Source organism: Triticum dicoccoides, chromosome 3B (assembly GCF_002162155.2).
Source record: "Triticum dicoccoides isolate Atlit2015 ecotype Zavitan chromosome 3B, WEW_v2.0, whole genome shotgun sequence".
Lineage (NCBI taxonomy): Eukaryota > Viridiplantae > Streptophyta > Magnoliopsida > Poales > Poaceae > Triticum > Triticum dicoccoides.
This window is the reverse complement of record NC_041385.1, coordinates 674,502,263-674,516,072: the sequence shown is the minus strand read 5'-3', so window position 1 is coordinate 674,516,072 and position 13,810 is coordinate 674,502,263. Positions and strand designations below refer to the sequence as shown.

Here is a 13,810-nt window from a genome sequence, read left to right as displayed (position 1 = left end):
ATCTGTGTAGGTGAGAGAAAAATGGATCAAGGAAGATCTGCTGTGAATTTGATTCCGACTGTGAGGATTCTACTTTAGTGAAATCGTGCTGCTATAACTTGAACGCACGAGGAAGATGAGGGGGTAATTCTTATGAATTCCCCCTCTTTACGATCGAGCATTCCAGAGATAGCATGTGGTTGAAGTGCTAGTCTGCTACACCAACTCACTCTCCCCCGCATACTCCACACCAGATTTCAGTTAAATCCTGCTCATCTGCCATGTCATTTGCCGGCGTGTCTCTCATCGTCGAAGGCAAGGCTGTCGGCCACACCATCGATGTCTCCACGGCAAGCGGGTACCATCTGCTTGTGGTTGATGACTACTCGCACATCAAAGCAAACTACACCTAATGGAAAGGGGGTCTTCTCTCTCCCTTTCATGGTAGGAGGCCATCGTTGGAGAATCAGCTACTGTCCTAATGGCCTCCTCTCAGAGAGTGCCAACTCTGCATCTCTCTTTCTTTCCCTTCTTGATGAAAATGTTACGAAGGCTCTGAAGGTGCAGTACGGATTTAGTTTCGTCGACGAGGTTGAGAAGCAGGATTCAGCATTTTTTCGTGCATTGAAGCCAAGGAACTTCTCCAGCAGTGTTCGATTTTGGGGTCACATGGATTTCATGAAAATAGAAGCTCTTGAGAAATCAAACCATCTAAAGGATGATTGTTTCACCATCCGATGTGACCTCGCTGTTGCCACCACAGTTGATCTCCTCATCAAGGTACCGCCTTCTAGCATACAACGGCATATCAGCAACCTCCTCCTGTCCAAGGAAGGCACAGACGTGACATTCATTGTGTCCTGTGAGAAGTTTGCTGCCCACAGGTGCGTGCTTGCAGCTCGGTCAGCGGTCTTCAAGGCAGAGCTGTTTGGCTCCATGAAGGAGGGCACTGTAGCAAGTGTCATATATGTAGAAGACATGGAAGCAAAGGTGTTTAGCGCCTTGCTTGAATTTATTTACACCGACACGCTACCTGATATGGAGATAGACATGGGGGAGGAGGAAGGGGGAGCCCAAGAAGCATTGTTTTTGCAGCACTTGCTTGCAGCGGCGGATAGGTACGATCTCCAAAGGCTGAAAGCACTATGCGAAAAAAAGCTATGCAAACACATAGGTGTTGGCTCAGTGACGACTATCCTTGCTCTGGCTGAGCAGCACAGCTGTTCTGGATTGAAGGAGGTTTGCTTTGAGTTCATCAAGACTCCTGCTAATTTGAAAGAGATAACGGCGGCTGATGGCCTGGAGGGCATAACTAGAACATGTCCCTCTCTTCTAAAGGAGCTCATTGCTAAGTTTACATCCTAAAATGTATAAGAACGGTTAGTTTTTTTTTCTGTATTTTTTAATATACTGTTTTGATATTTATGTTTCTAGGTTGTACTTTTGTTTCCTTTGGCACCAGTCAGTTAGTGTGACTTCATGTTATGCCAGAAAACATTTTAATTGGTTGCATCATCTGCGCTTTGGGAAAAGAAAATGGATGTATCATGCCCAGCCCATCAATCCGAGATTTTATTTTTCCAATTCAGAGAAGCAACATACCGTCATGTCTCGCTGTGTGTCTTTTCTTGATAGTTTGCGACATACTGTATGAACATTCTGTTTCTTTCTTTTCAGGCAGGAACTCAGTGGCAGAGTCATAGCGATGGGTGAGCTGGACGGACAGTCAAGCTACATCATGGTGCCCTTCCGTTGTCGAAGATATCGGCGCTAAACTGTCGCTGAAGGATAACCAGTGGTTTGTACTGTTGTCAGTTCCTATCTGAAACTTGTTTTGTCAACAAGGCATATTTTACCCTAGAGAGAGATCAACTGCAGCAATGTGCCAGTAGTATCGTTGATTTCGGCTAGAACAGTTTGGCAACTGGACAGCCTGTGCTCCATCTGTTTCAGTATTCCTATGGAAACTGCTTGGTTTCATCCGGATGCAGACGACTCGCTCGCGCAGCCGTCTTCTTTGACTGCCACGCGTCACATAGAGCCCACCACCGCTTTATTCTTTCTCTCCCTTATCCTGTCATGTGATCATTTTCAGCCAGACGTCCTCCCTCTTCCTGTTCAAACCATCTTCTCCCCTCCCATTTCTTCTCTTCCATCGGGCGGGGATCTCACCCACCATGGATGCCCTCCACAAGCTCTTTTTTTAAGTGATTCGAGGGTGCTGCGAGGGGGGCGGTTCGGCTGCGACGGCGACCTGATGCTGCGACGGGATTGCGACGGTGACCCGATGCTGCGACAAGATCTCGACTGCTCCGGTGATGCTGCGACGGCGCCGCCGCGCCGTGCTGCGACGGCCGTCGACATTTGGACGGCGTCATCGTGCTGCGATTCGTGCTGCGACGACATCTCGGCAACGGCGGCTCAACTGCTGCGACAGCGATTCGAACTGCTCCGGCGATGTTTGCGACGACGCCGGCGATGCTGCGACGACGCCGTCGTGCTTCGAGCCAGTGCTGCGACAATCATCGACAAGTAACGAGAGGGTGCTGCGACGCCACCGCCGATGCTGCGAGGCCGCCGGAGCTGCTACGACGGGTGGAGTTGCTGCGAGCCGGTGCTGCCGGCGCCGTCATGCTGCGAGCCAGTGGTGCGACGCCACCGCTGTGCAGCGAGTTGATGCTGAGAGGCCGCCGGAGTTGATACGACGGGTGGCGTTGCTGCCGGCGCTGCCGTGCAGGCCGCCAGAGTTGCTAGGCGTCATGGTCATGGCTGTGTTATGCGATGGGAAGAACAGAGGGAGGGAAGACTGCGTTGACTTCCATCGGCGGCTAGGGACACCCAGATCGTACGGTTCAGGTGGATGTTGTTTTCTTTTTGCATCCGCATGACGCCTAGCAGCCTCCTATTCCTATCCAATTCCAATCTCCGTGACTTGCTACATTCAAATTCAATCAAAGCTGCAGATAGATTGAGTTTTTTTTATGTAGACTGGGGGATCAAGATTTACCGCCGCTTGTCCAAATAACCAACCTGTCCGCGTGTCAGTCTCGGCTTCTTTTTAGAGTCCGGGTGTGTTACGGCGTTGTATGTCGGCGTCTATATATACATACATACATACATACACAACGTGATGTGAATCGACCTGCTCGTCTGGGTGCGACGTGCGTGTTTTGTTCGTCAACTCCGGCGACTCGCACAGGAGACTCGTCGGTTATATTCTGCCCGTCCGCCATGTCGTTCGCCGGCGTCTCTATCACCCGCTACGCTGGTGACACCGCCACCGGCCACGCCGTCGACGTCTCCACGGCCAGCGGGTACCACCTGTTTGTGGTCACCGATTATTACTTGCGTACGAAAGCCTCTGTGCCTCCTGGCAAGGCGATCGCGTCTCTCCCTTTCACGGTAGGAGGCCGCCGTTGGTCCATCCGCTGCTTCCCTAACGGCGACACCTCGGAAAGCAGCCAATACATCTCTCTCTATCTGCACCTTGTCGATAAAGATGTCACAGAGGCTGTGAAGGTGCACTACTCCTTTAGCTTCGTCGACGAGGTTGAAAACCAAGGCCCCGCATGTGTTCGAGCCAAAAAGGCACACGATTTCTCCAGCTGCCATGCGACATGGGGCCATAAGTATTTTTGGAAAAGAGACGACCTCGAGAAGTCAAGTCATCTCAAGGGCAATTGCTTCACCATCCGATGCGACCTCGCCGTCGCCACCACGTTTGATCGCTTCATCACGGTGCCGCCTTCCAGCATACAACGGCATATCATGAACCTCCTCCTGTCCAAGGAGGGCACCGACGTGACGTTCAGCGTCGGCGGCGAGACGATCGTCGCGCACCGGTGCGTGCTTGCCGCTCGGTCTTCGGTCTTCAAGGCAGAGCTCTTTGGCCCCATGATGGAAGGCACGGTAGCAAGCGTCATACAAATAGAAGACATGGAGGCGAGAGTGTTTAGGGCATTGCTTAGCTTTATTTACACCGACTCGTTACCCGACATAGAGGTCGACAACGTGGAGGAAAGAGAAGCCCAAGAATTGTTGTGGCTGCAGCATTTGCTTGCAGCGGCAGATAGATACGATCTCCAAAGGCTGAAGGTACTATGTGAAGAAAAGTTATGCAAACACATAGCCGTGAGCTCGGTCAGAACTATTTTTATTCTAGCTGAGCGGCACAGCTGTGGTGGACTGAAGGAGGTATGCCTTGAGTTCCTCAAGACACCGTCTAATTTGAAAGAGATAACGGCGGCTGAAGTCTTCGACGACATAATTAGTACATGCCCCTATCTTTTAAAGGAGCTCATTGCCAAGTTTGCTTCCTAAAATCGACAAAACCGGTTAGTTCCTGAAAACCTATGTTTCAAAGTTGAAGCCTTACTTTCTGGCCACCATTAGATGTCATGTTGTTTGAGTAAGACATTTTTTTTCTTTCATGCGGCAGGTCAGGTGAAGGCGATGTGATGGCCTGTACAATGTAACTACATGATACCCATATGATCCGTTCTCAAAGATATTGTTGACAAACTTGCTACCCTTAAGGATTACTACTAGTCATGGATTTTGGCAAATTTGAACCGCCATTCAACGAATGGGTGCACTTATGAAAATCTATTGCTTGTGATCGATTAACAATATGGATTTAATGATTAAATGTTTTCAGTTTTTTTAAATTTTAGGTTACTCAAGGCAAGATGGAAAATCCTCTGCCTAGTTTGTTTACGCTTTGGTTTGTTTGGTGCGTAATGATTCAAATGAAGAGCTTAGTGTAGTCTGATAAAATAAGAGTCCTAGCCATGTTGATCGAGTTGACCATTCCTCGTCGTTTGCCCGCGGGACCCACTATCAATGGCTTCTTGTACCAAGCGATGTGTATACTATACTAGAGCAAACGCGCGCTTCGTCATCGTCTTTCATCGTCTTTCATTGATGTTGTTATGCCATGGATCTTTCGTGCTCATATTGGACATCACAGTGGCATATATTTTGTTGCGTTGGTGCTAAACATGAATTAGTACATGGCATCATGATGAGAAACTCCTCCAAAGACGAGGGTCTTCTTGCCTCCCGCCGCCGCCGCCGTTGATCCACCTTGTCTCCGGTGGCCTTAGGGCCATGGAGGTGTGGTGGACCTCGGCCCTAGCCGGTGGGAGGGCTCCTGCTATGTTTGTAGGTTTTCTTTCAGGGTTGATTAGGGTTTATATCCTATTTAGGAAGGCGAGACGGTGGCGGCTCCCTGTAGTTGGAATAAGGTCCTCCTGCCTAATCCCCGGCGTATCTCGCAGGATTCGGCTGGTGTTGATCTACGGTGGATCTCCATGGATTCAGTCTTGGTGCGTTTACGTTCATGTGTACTGGTTGGATTCTTCTAATCTACACTTCTCTTCATCGACGGCGGTTGATGTTCTTGTGCGCTGGTTCTGTGGGGCCTTAGCACGACGACTTCCTGACTGTTTGCTACAACGAGTTTTGCCTGGCTCCGGTGAAGGAGGGGCGATGACAGCGGCGCGCCTTCGGCTCGCACCGGTGTTTGTAGTCGTTGTTAGGTGGTCAATTGATCTGGATGTAATTTTTATAATTCTAGTGTTCTTTGTACTGCCATGACAGTTCATGAATAGATTTGAAGTTTTCTCAAAAAAAATGTGGCATCATGATTTTTGTGTGGATAAATAAGAGATATGTTTCACGACAGTGCAACATTACACTTAGGTCATATGTTTGTTTGGGCTGCGGCTGAACGAGAAGCGGCTAGAGCTGGTAGAAGCCGAGAAGCAAGATGGAGCTAGTACAAGCTGAGAAGCCAAAAAAACCTGTTTGGTACTATTTTAGGACGATAGGTGAGGCTGTAGCTGGTGGTGAAAATCTACAATGCCCCTGTATGCTAAAGATGTTATTTAAATACTGATTTATTAAGTTATGCTGTATAGTAGCCCAAATAATGCTTAGAACATCTTCAAGGCGGACCCTCAAACCGTCCACATACGTCTGGACCGCGTGGTATGGACCACGGAAGCCATCCAATGCGGGTCTGTATCGGTCCACCGAGCGTACCGGGCGTACTTTTTCTGGCAAACCCAAGACAAGCGTGGGGGTGGCTTTGTTGGAGTCCAGTCAGTAGACATGTAGGACTCCAACAGCCCCGGCCCACCCAAAAACCTTCCCGGACCCCGCACCTCCATCCTCCCCATTTTTTCTTCTTTCTCTCTCTCTTACCTCCGCCGCCGCTCCACCATCCTGGCCGCCACGCAACACCCTTGTCGGAACTATACGTCTCTGCCACCTCAAACGTTCCAGTCGGGCTCCACCCCGCTTCTCCTTCGTCGCCGTACCATCTGCTACTGCTATACTCACCATGCCCGGCAACTATTAAATGATTTGCCGGAGCTCAAAAAGTTGTTCCTTCTTCTTTCAAACAATGGATTCCAATTTGGAGTACATATATGAGCACTATGTTGAGCCGTCCGACGAGGACGACTGCACGGATGAGACGGCGATGATGTAGGCGATCCTTGAAGACGCGGAGCATGCGGAGGAGCATGTTCCCAATTTTAAGTGGTTGATCAAGGGTCATCGAGCGCTCAACCGCAACAGGGTGCGCGACCATTTGACACTGATGACTGACTAATTTGCCCCCGATACACTCTTCGATGACCATTTTTGCCGGCATTTTCGGATGCGCAAGACTGTCTTCAATCGTTTGTACCATTGCGTCCGGATGCTTGCATATTGCACGACCGGTAATTCGTGGGCCCGAGTATCTACGTATGTTTGAGAGCACATGTGGAGATACCATGGTTAGGTTTGCAACTGTCGAAGTCAAGGTGCTTGGACCTCAGTATCTGAGAGAACCAACTTTGACAAACACCGAGAGGCTCTTGGAAATCTCAAAAGCAATAGGGTGGCTAGGTTTTCTTGTATCTCTTGACTGCATATGCATTGGAAATTGAAGAACTGTGCAAAGGATTTACAAGGGCAATACTAGAGTCATGTTAAGAAGCCCACCATCATTCTTGAAGCAGTTGCATCACATGATCTTTGGATTTGGCACGTTTTCTTTGGCATGCCGGGTCTCGCAATGACATCAATGTGTTGCACCGATCACCGTTGACTGTGAGGCTGACTAAAGGAAAAGCTCCTCCTTGCCACTATACTGTCAATGGACATGAGTACAACATGGGCAACTATCTGGTTGACGGTATCTATCCTTCATGGGCTACCTTTGTCAACACCATCTCTAACCCAGTTGGCCAGAAAAAAGTCTCAGTTTACCCTAGACAAGAAGCAGCTAAAAAAGGATGTCGAGAGGGCATTTGGAGTTCTGCAGGCCCGTTTTGCAGTTGTTCGTGGACCTGCTAAATAATGGGATTAGGAGACCTTGTGGGAGGTGATGACATGTTGTGTGATCATGCACAACATGATCATCGAGGATGAGGGCGAGGTGCTGCCGCAACTCAAGAATTTGAGAACATGGGTGATTCTATCAAACGTCCAGACCAGAATCCGACCATATTTGAAAATTTTATTCAAATGCATCTACAAATTCGGCATCGACCAACTCACGAGCAACTAAAGAAAGATCTGATTGTGCATCAGTGGGTGGTTAAAGGGGACAACAATGTCAGAATGTAATATTTGTTTTTTTAATTTGATGTAATTCGATGCCAAACTGTTTTTTAATGTTTTAAGCAAGATAACATGATGTAGACAAGATAAACCCACATATGAATAAACCCCATCTTGTTACCCTTAATAGAAATTATACATGTGTGTCATGTCTCTTTCTGTCATTGAGATTGAGCACCGCAAGATCGAACACATCGCAAAGCACCTCTTCCCATGGCAACATAAATCAATCTAGTTGGCCAAACCAAACCAATAATTCGGAGAAGAAATATAACAATCATGCATAAAAGAGTTTAGTGGATAGATCTGATCACAAACTCACAATTCATCGGACCCAATAAACACATCGCAAAAAGTCATTACATCAAATAGATCTCCAAGAACATCAAGGAGAACATTGTATTGAAGATCAAAAAAAGAGAAGAAGCCATCTAGCTGTTGGGGAACGTAGTAATTTCAAAAAAAATCCTACGCACACGCAAGATCATGGTGATGCATAGCAACAAGAGGGGAGAGTGTCGTCCACGTACCCTCGTAAACCGTAAGCGGAAGCGTTATGACAACGTGGTTGATGTAGTCGTACGTCTTCACGATCGACCAATCCTAGTACCGAACGTACGTCACCTCCGCGATCAGCACACGTTCAGCTCGGTGACGTCCCACGAACTCATGATCCAGTAGAGCTTCGAGGGAGAGTTCTGTCAGCACAACGGCGTGACGACAGTGTTGATGAAGCTACCGACACAGGGCTTCGCCTAAGCACCGCTACGATATGACCGAGGTGGATTATGGTGGAGGGGGGCACCGCACACGGCTAAAAGATCAATGTTCAACTTGTGTCTATGGGGTGCCCCCTCCCCCGTATATAAAGGAGTGGAGGAGGGGGAGGGCCGGCCCTCTACTATGGCGCGCCCTAGGGAGTCCTACTCCCACCGGGAGTAGGATTCCCCCCTTCCAAGTAGTAGGAGTAGGAGAGAAGGAAAGGGAAGAGAGAAGAGAAGGAAGGAGGGGGCGCCGCCCCTCCACCTAGTCCAATTCGGACTAGGCCTTGGGGGGCGCGTGGCCTGCCCTCTCTCTCTCCCTTAAAGCCCAATAAGGCCCATATACTCCCCGGCGAATTCCCGTAGCTCTACGGTACTCCGATAAATATCCAAACCACTCAGAACCTTTCCGACATCCGAATATAGCCTTCCAATATTATCGATCTTTACACCTTGAACATTTCGAGACTCTCGTCATGTACATGATCTCATCCGGGACTCTGAACTACCTTCGGTACATCAAATCACATAACTCATAATACAAATCGTCATCGAACGTTAAGCGTGCGGACCCTACGGGTTCGAGAACTATGTAGACATGACCGAGACTCATCTCCGGTCAATAACCAATAGCGAAACCTGGATGCTCATATTGGCTCCCACATATTCTACGAAGATCTTTATCGGTCAAACCGCATAACAACTTACGTTGTTCCCTTTGTCATCAGTATGTTACTTGCCTGAGATTCGATCGTCGGTATCTCAATACCTAGTTCAATCTTGTTACCGGCAGGTCTCTTTACTCGTTCCATAATGCGTCATTCCGCAACTAACTCATTAGTCACATTGCTTGCAAGGCTTATAGTGATGTGCATTACTAAGAGGGCCCAAAGATACCTCTCCGACAATCGGAGTGACAAATCCTAATCTCGATCTATGCCAACTCAACAAACACCATCGGAGACACCTGTAGAGCATCTTTATAATCGCCCAGTTATGTTGTGACATTTGATAGCACACAAAGTGTTCCTCCGGTATTCGGGAGTTGCATAATCTCATAGTCATAGGAACATGTTTAAGTCATGAAGAAAGCAATAGGAACATACTAAACGATCAAGTGCTAAGCTAACGGAATGGGTCAAGTCAATCACATCATTCTCTAATCACTACAAAAAAAATACACTTTCGTGATGATACGTGTTTGTCACAGTAGGTCGCATTTTTTGTCATGCATATACATCCATGAAGATTTTATGACAGAATCAAGATAGCCATACCTGTGCTGTCGTAGAAGTGTTCCATGACATCACAAAAATTATCACCACGGAAGTGTCCACTTCCATGACGATAAATCCCGCGTCACAGAAGTGCTTTCGTCAAGGGTGACCGACACGTGGCATCCACCGTAACGGAACACCGTTAAGCTATCGGGTCTGGTTTTGGATTAGATAACCCGTTAACAGCCCCGACCAATGGGGATTTTCCATGTGTAAAATCATCATTGGCTGGAGGAAACACGTGTCGGCTCACCGTTGGGACAGATGTCATCCACTCATTGGACTGAAGGCGCCTATGATACAGCGACACGTGGCACGACCCAACAGAGGCCCATTCCTGTGAAAAGGCCGGCCCGTTTGACTTGGTCAAAAGGTGGCGGGCCGACCTACGGAAAGCCTGTTAACAGCCTGTTTGCATATAGCCCATTTACAGCCCGCTAACCCAGGGCCCGTTATGACCTCTCCGAATTAGGCCCAGTAGCGTCATCTGGGCCGTCCAATATGATTCCAGCCCATTTTAACTTCTGGCCTATGTGTGCCCCATGACTTTTTTGGCCCATATAAGGCCCTTTGTAACTCTTGGCCCATTAACGGACTGTGGTGAAACTGGCCCGTAATGAACAATGTATCACTTTCTACCCATTAACGGCCCGTTATTCCATTGGGCCGTTTCCAGCCCAAGTTATCTTTCGGCCTTCTGAGGGCCCATTTATTCTTGGGCTCATTTGCAACATTCGGTTACTTATGGCCCATTACTTTCATTTTTTGCTTATGGGCCAAATTCAGCCCGTCGTTACAGTCGGCCCATTTGTGGACCGTTAATGTATTGTGCTATTTTCATAGCATCACCAAATACGGCCTATTAACGGCCCGTTATGGTCAACCCATAAACCGTATGATTTCCACTCTAGCCCGTCTATGGCCCATTGAAGACCCGTACAAGGCCCATAGATGAGTCGGCCCGTACAAGGCCCATGAATCCTATGAGACGTAGAAGGCCCATGGATCTGGCGGCCCATTGAAGGCCCATGGAACCGACGGCCCATATAAGGCCATGGATCGTCCGTCCCGTACATGGCACGTGGATCGTACGGCCATGGAGGGCCATGGTCACTACAATGTTTGGGTGAGTTGGCCCCCGTTTGAACGATATAGCATATTCAAAGAATTATCCTACTCTATACTATCACCTCTCAAAAACATACACTATACAACAAAGAGACCAAGGCATAGAACGTAGAATAATCCTACACTATACAATAAAGAAATTACAGCCGATTATACCCACTGGGCATTATGGTTTAGCACAGGTGATAATAAAGCATACACAAACAACAAATTACATACACTGGGCAAATACAGCTCCATACATCATGGACGCGCATCAACTTAACTCCATTTTAACTATAATCTCTTCAGAAAATAGGATTGGTCGGATTCAGATAGCACAAATTTCAGTCTGCAAAATCTACAATTCCTTCATGGTTACCTTATTGTCTTGTTTCATTTTTTTGACTCCTGCATCTAATACCTGCATGTCCAGTCTCAACTTGTTGATTCTACATTGACAATCATGTACACGTTGTCTTGCCACCTCTAGTTGATGCTCGAGAACATCGGCACATTCCAATTCCAACCCATAATCATTCGGTAACGGCCATGCCGCACTGCTCGCAGATCTTTGTGTTGATGTCACTTCATCCTGAAATGTTTCTGTAAGTACACACGACTAGGGCAAAAATATAGTTACAACAGTGAAGCGAGCAAGACACTATTTTGTACTACATGGCAAAACAGGACTAACAATAATGTTACATGTCATGAAGCATAAGCAGGTGATATTTTAAAAATTATAAAAAAGATAGTCTGTGCAGCCTGCATACAGAAATCTCTCTTAGCTCACCAGGGGAGCATGATGTTGGGGTCCAATCCAAAACACAGACAAGTTACAAATTTAGACAACACATTGCGTATAAGTAAGCAAGTAGTTAGCCATTCTATAGCTCAATTAAAGTCATAGGCAACATAATGAATAGCAGAGGGTTTCATACAAACATACTACAACAAGAAAAACTATGCAATCATTAGCCTAGTATAAACTAGATTGTGAGCCTCATGCAATAATAGTTGGTTAATAGACTCCAAAGCTTCAGGCACACTTCGGTAGAGTAATTAAATGGTAAGGCCTTTAATTATGTCAACTAATAGTTATACAAGTACCCAACATCAGGCATGATTCTTTGGGCATCTCATTAACTGAGGACAAATAAAGCAATTGAAAAGAGCAAATTAACTATGCCTGAAACAAACAAGGAATTGAACTGTTGAGTTGCATATAGTGACTTACCTTAACAGGTTGAAGAGGCTCAGCGCAGCTCCTACTTCTCTTGCAAGGCTCCTTCCTAACAACTTGTACTTGGAAATCCTCAATCTTATCTTCATTGCACCCCCTCTGCAAGGTGACACAAACTAGTTACTCGTCTCCTTGGAAGATAAATATGCATACTTTCCAGTCTGTGAACACAAAAGGATGAGATTACAACAAAACAACACCACATAATGAAACATGCCGCATCTCTTGCACTTGCACACAATGAAATGAGCATTTACTATGTCAGCACTATGTAAAAACTAGGCATACCTTCGAACTGGATCTCCAGGTACTCTTGGAGAGCCTACTTTAGTGTACAGCCAAATCTTTATGCCACCTATGAGTTAGACAAGGCCCCACTACAGCAGCCCTTAGTGTTTAAATCATTGACAAGCTCTGTTAGAGTGTTAGGTCAAGAACAACAAGTAATCAAAGCAAATAGTCCTAGTATGGCTGGCTGATGCAAACAAGCAATTGAACAGATGTGTGAGAAAATCTTACATATCAAGAAAAGAAGCAAAGAAGGAGGCTTAAAGACCGTCACTTGACTGACCAGATTTAAGGGGCATTTAAACATCATGTGCAACATATGAACTAACATAAACATTGCATATTCCAGATTCTACAATGGAATGCACATGTATTAGGTTATGCCATGTATGATGATGCCTAAATGTACACTATAGCAGGCAGGAGTGATTCATCATTGCACGCACAATTGAATTGCAGTTTAAGGGCCAGTTCAATTCCGCCTTTTTAGAGCTTATTGTCAAAATAATCCATAAAAGATGTAAAGAAGTCATTTTTGAGTTATGGGCTTGGGCTTAACTAATTTCGCTTTGGAGGGGGTGTTTCGGGTAGAACCTCACTAAAAATTGAAGGGAAGGGGAATAGTGAAATGACTCTGTTGTCTGCCTATATTACACTCAAAATGCAACTGCTGATGCCCGTGTCACACCTGACCCTCAAGTAAAAACAAACACACAAGCGTTCATTGCCCTGCCTGCTTGCATCTCCTCTCCCCTTTCCCTCTAGCTCGGTCCCCTGCCTACAGCACTAGGGTTCCTCCAGCGAGCCGTCGCCACTGGTCCCATCTGGCATGGTCCTCGACGATGCTATGTCCAGCTAGGCTACATGGCCGGCGGGTAGGGGCAAATCTCCCTGGCTGCTATATGATGCTTTCAGGTGGTGCTGCTATATGATAATAACCAGCCACTTGGACCATCGAATTTCAATAAATAATTGTTCTTCATTTAAATGTGGGTCATGCGTTCTTCGTTTAAATTAGGCAATGTGATCTCTATGGAAAACATTGACCAAAGTAGATTGTGCCAAGTAGATGGTATCTTTGTATTTGCATTTTGAGCAAATAGTGATGGTCTGTTTTCCTATCATATTAATTAATGCACTGGGTTCAATTTGTGATGTTTCCAAGTCAAATTAATTTTCATATGGGCAGCAAAATGAAAAAAATATAATGCAATCTAGACTTTCCACTGATCATACCAAAGATAAGCTGAAAACGCAATGAAAAGAACTAGTTGGCTTATTACATGGAGCTTATATTCAGAGGTGCTTATTTTCTTAGGATAACTCGTAATAACTATCACTAAGAAACTTGGCAAATAGAACTAACATACAAATACCATGTCACGATGATTGCAATGGAGGAGTGACGTACCATAGCACACTATATAGGCTCACCGCTGCCTCTCCTTTTTTTGCGATGTTCCATGAAATTGCCACATACATCTTGTACTTTTTCATTGTGTAACCCTATCTGCAAGTTGACACGGCTAATTTCA

At 46.5% G+C, this 13,810-nt stretch overlaps 1 pseudogene; it reads left to right on the top strand.

The window, feature by feature from the left end:
• The first annotated feature begins 260 nt into the window (after window positions 1–260).
• Window positions 261–4,299, top strand: LOC119281801 (annotated as a pseudogene).
• Window positions 4,300–13,810: the final 9,511 nt, after the last annotated feature.